The 5204-nt window shown below is 33.0% G+C and overlaps 1 long non-coding RNA gene across 1 annotated transcript; it reads right to left on the bottom strand.

Moving 5' to 3' along the window:
• Window positions 1-3606: 3606 nt before the first annotated feature.
• LOC115228942 lies at window positions 3607-4055 on the bottom strand. Its single transcript, XR_003883281.1, has 3 exons — window positions 3942-4055; window positions 3789-3911; window positions 3607-3758 (listed from the first exon to the last, which is right to left on the bottom strand). It is a non-coding gene; the product is annotated as an uncharacterized LOC115228942 (long non-coding RNA).
• Window positions 4056-5204: the final 1149 nt, after the last annotated feature.

Raw genomic sequence — 5204 nt, 5'->3', positions numbered from 1 at the left:
TTGTATTGATTTAAAGTCATTGACCTGGAATTAAAGAATTATTTTTCCACGGAGATATTGATTTGCGATATATGCCCCATCTTTGGCGTGTTTGCCTGATTTTGTGGCTCAAAGGAACTGTACAACAAATCCGACTTTACATGCTCTGACCTAAGTAGGAAGTTGTCTTCTGTGCTATGAGTAGAGTTCTTTCTTATAAATTTAATAAATCTCTTGCAAGGACAATAAATATTTATAATCTAATAAAGTTCACGGGTGAGTCATTAGATTTTTTAAATAACTTAAGCCACTCATCGCAAGAAGACGAAAAGGGTCTCGGGAGAAGCAATGGTTGTTCCAGGAATTTCAATAGCGACTCTGAGGGGCAACCACTTTTCTATCACAAGTAGTTTTGGAGGACGAAATAACAAATTATATTGGGATTAGTTACATTTTAATTACTTAATTGATACTCTCTTAAAATAGATAATTTAGAAATAAATAAAACCAATATTGCGTGGAAGCAACATTTTAAATGGTAATAGAAAGTTAAAGAATATTTAAACTTAGTAATTATAAAATGTAGGTTTATGCGAATATATTTTGTAGGTGCATTTTCAAATTGATTTATCATATTAAAAGATCTAAAATAATTTAGAAAGTGCTTAAAATTATTTAATTTAAATAATGTTTTAGATTAAACATTACTTATATAGTAGAAGATACTTTTATGGTATATTGTACTTTCTAAAATTTAGTGGAATATGAAAAAATTTGAAAATTCGTCTTCAATACAAATATTTTAATCATTTGTATATTTTCTTAATCATAAAATTATTATCAGCAAAATTAAGAAATACACAATTCTTGTCTGTTTGGTCAAGTGAGTTGTTGAAACTGTAAGTTTTAATTAACTATTTTACTGATTAAGAATAAAACAAATAAGTTTATATTTATTTTATGTATTCTTAACATAAATATTTAATTTATACGAATTATAAATAGTGTAAAACAATATTTTGGTTAATATATCACTTAACATATACAAATAAAGAAATTAACATTTTCGATATCATTTTAATAAAAATTTATTAATTTAGTAAATGTCAACGCCCCGTTATGATTTAAATTATGAACAATTACCCAACATTGGTCACCCATTTGAATGCCCCAATCAAGTTGCTTTGAATACTGAAAAAACCTCTTCGATTAATTCTGAGGACAAGACTGTTGAAGATATTTCTCAAACACATGATATCCCTGATTCTACGATTATAACTAAAGTTAAAAAAACATACAAAAGAAAACCAAAAAATGCAAAGAACCAGCCCAAAGCAAAACGTATCAAAGATTTGAATATCAAATTACCCCCGTCTTTAAAAATTAAACCGAAAAAACGAAATATAAAGTTCTCTCCATATGTTAAAATAACTGGTCCCGATTTACAGAATCCAACCAAAGTGGAAGTAATGAACTACGAGTGCCCCAATAGAATGCCTCTACCTCCCAAACATCCCAATTCCGTCGCCCATATGCCACGAGTCAGCAGAGAAGTAAAATTGGACTCTTGCTCTTTTTGTGGAAGACGAAGAGGGGACATCCACCTCGGGGACCTCTTTGGGCCGTATCGCAGTGAGGATAACAAAGATTATGAAATATGGACTCACGAAGACTGTGCTGTGTGGACGAACGGTGTTTACGTGAGCAGTAAAATCATTTTCGGTCTTGCGGAGGCTGTTTCCTTTGCTAAGCAAAATGTAGTTCAAGACTTAAATTTTATAGACTTGTCACGTGTGCAGGAATGTCGGAGCATCTCTTTCATGTGTAAAAAAAGGCTGTAAGAAGTTTTATCATTTTCAATGTGCCCACGAAGCAGGCTGGATTTTTTGGTTTTATGTTTAGAGTGCCTTTTCATCGAGGATAATTTCACTATTTATTGTGATAAACACAAAGGCAAGGTCTTTCTGTCTGGAACTGCTTTATAATATTATTTTGAAATACAAGTCTTTATTATGTTTTTTAAGAACCTGGAATTGCATATTCCTCACTTCAGTTGCCCCAATCCTGTTCTGTAGAATAGTGCTGTTATTGGAGAACATGATTTTTTACATCCAAAATGTCGACAAAATTCTTTTATATTGAAACAAATTCTTCTTCCACGTTCCTCTACTGATGTAATTTTATTTCTGAATATGAGAATGTGGGGCTTTAAACGTCATATAGGAATATGCTGGGTACAGATAATACCTTTTCAAGTTTTAATAAAAAGGATTGTAAAAAAAGAAATAACTTTTTATTTACTGCAAATTTAATAAAAGTAAAGAAAAAATAATTTTCAAGGCCAAAATGGGCGTGGACGAGTGGGGGCTGTACTCAAATTACTTCGATGGTGGTAATTTTCGTAAATATCATCGGGATAATATCGTCTTCGCTTGAATTCTGGACTGACCATCTTATCGAGTGTTTTGCATTGCTTTTTTGTGCAAAAAATATGTTCTCTCATTCTTTTACGTTCGCTATATGGCTTTAAATAATTTTTGCAAGTCCCAAAAGTCCTTATCCATAACCCGCTGTTGAGTCTGTAAAATTTGTCGACAACTTGTTTGCAGGATATCATTTTCCCGTCCTCAATTCCGTATTTGATGACTGTTTCGTGTTTCAGTTTTGGAGCAGGGGGTATCACTGAGAGTCTCTTTTCGTACATTTTGAAATAATAGCTGAATGTTTAGAATTATTTTATTACTCAATTTCGCTCGTTTTAGTCGAGGAACTTCTTATTCTTAAGCCAAAACTTTTAAAGGCGTTACTTAACACGGGTAGAAACATACCTACAGAAAATGAATTTAAACATTTTAATATAATTAATTATTGTTGATTAGAAATTTCATTATTATTTAACTAAAATTAAATTGTGGATTTCCAAATCCACTACTCGATTGTAAGTCAGTGACTTCCCCATACAACTCCGGATATTCCTCAAGTCCCAACTACAAAAACCAATAACAATAAAATCAACTCTTATCGCATATTTAAATGACTGTTCCGCCTCCATTTGCCTTTTTGTTTTGATAGAAATCAGACAAAGATATGCCCACGCTTTAAAATCGAGACTGTTCAAACAATTTGCCTCACAGAGTGCCATTTCAGCTTCTTCGATCTCTCCAATCTACTCATTAGTTATCTCCTGTTCAATTCAAACCCGATAACAACAAATTCCCAAACCAAGCCACGTCATATATGTCGGATTATTTTGTGTGGCTAATTTGAATACATATTTCGCTTCGGAGTACTTTTCTTTATTCAGGTATATCTCCGAAAGACGTAGAAGTACTGCATGCATTTCACTTTTCTCGCCCAACATGTCGATATAGCGATTATAGGCGTCTACTGCCTTGCTGTAATCTTCTCTTTCATACAAACTATGCCCAATCAGAGCCCAAATGGCAGGTTCGTCGACCAATTCGACCAATGAAGTGTCAATTATGCTGTCAAATTGAGCATATTCTTTTCTGTATAAGGCAATTCGGGCTTTAAGAATGTTGTATTCTGGAGATTTTTCTGTGTATATTTTTGAGAGAGATTTCTCTGCATACTGAAAAATTAATTTTGGGGGGAATTAACAAGAATTAGATTGAGGGAAAATAAGCAATTTGCTGCTGTCAAAAAGGCGGGATCGTTAGAGTCTCTATTTGAGGAAATTTTCACTTCATTTTCGCTAATTTTTGGAGAATTTAAGACCATGCTTTCAAAACTAAATTTTTTGACTGAAGAATTCCTTTCTGACATTTCTAAAATCTGATTTAAAAAACCATTTTTTAGAAAAATGTCGGCTGTGGAAAGAGGAAAATCTTCACATTTGTCAGTATTTAAATTGGCATATCGAAATGCCATTTCTGCTTTGAGATCATTCCCATTTTGTTCATAAAGAAGTCCTTTTATTTTGTTATAATTCAATCAGTAACCCATAATAATTAGCGAAGTGTTATTTTCTTGATTCAATTCGACGTTATATTCCATAATCTCTTCAGCTCGTTGATAGTCATTTTGAAGAGCGGTCATTATTGATGTAAATATTTGCCTATATACCATTTTCATGACAGAATCTACCCGTCGTAGTTCAAAGGGTCGTAGAACAGGCATTGTTCAGCATAGTAGAGGGAACTTTCCATGTCGTTTACTCTCAGTGAAGTAACCGCCAACTTGAGCCAATGTTTGGCTGAATTTGGTATTCTGGAAAGAATTTGTTTTATGTAATCTGCTGAGAGTTGAAATTTATTTATCGAGTAGGCTTCGTCTGCAAAAAATTCAAGTTGTTCTATTGACAAAGACGGCTGAGGTTCGGGGACAACGTCGACAGCGGAGATTTTTTTATTGAGAGAAATGTGTATTTGATCCATCAAGAAAACATACAAATCAGACAAAAAAGTCTAATTCTAATTAAATATAAATAAACGTTAAATTCGCTTTCACTTTTAAACTTTGACTTTTGCAAACACTTTTCTCTTACAATATTGATGATTGCAAATTTCACTTTTTCTTTGATTTCGTAATAAATATCGGAAGAATTCATTTCCATAACTAATTTGGATTCCCTTTGTGATATTTAAATTTACTGTGAAACCATTTTTCTGCAGTGAGTTCATCGACAGAGGCACAATCCATCATTTTGCACAACTCGCTTAAAATAGAATCAGAAACGGACGAAATGACATTTTGAAAATTTTCAACAGCCTAAAACTTTATTTTTTAAATAAACTTTATCAGCTAATGATTCCTGTGACGGCTTAGGTCTTTTAGAGACGACATACTTGTAGACACTATTAAAATTAGACATTTACAGAATACCTATCCCCCAACTGATCTCGAGTTCTTTTGGGGACCATAGGCTTGTTTATTGAGCACGTAACTGTCAAAAAGCTTTTCCCATCCTCGAAACTGGTTTGCTCAGTTCTTTCAGATGGAGTCATGATTAACTTTGGAGGAATTTTTTTCATTTCTTTTTTGTCATCTCTTTTAGTCTTTGAAGGACTTGGAGACATGAAAGTAGCATATGAAGTAGTTATGAAGTCGTCAGTAAAAATTTTCTTTCGTCCTCCCTAATAATTAAGAAAGAGGAACTGACCTTGGCTAACAATTCAGTCTTGTCAAAGTTTTTCACTAAAAAGGCACCTTCAAAATCGGTCTCCCCTGGGTATAACAGCGGCCAGAAATTGACGAAAGATAAT

Source organism: Octopus sinensis, unplaced genomic scaffold (assembly GCF_006345805.1).
Source record: "Octopus sinensis unplaced genomic scaffold, ASM634580v1 Contig11382, whole genome shotgun sequence".
In the NCBI taxonomy this organism is placed as follows: Eukaryota; Metazoa; Mollusca; class Cephalopoda; order Octopoda; family Octopodidae; genus Octopus; species Octopus sinensis.
Note: the sequence above shows the minus strand (reverse complement) of the source record. Positions and strands in the feature narration are given on the sequence as shown.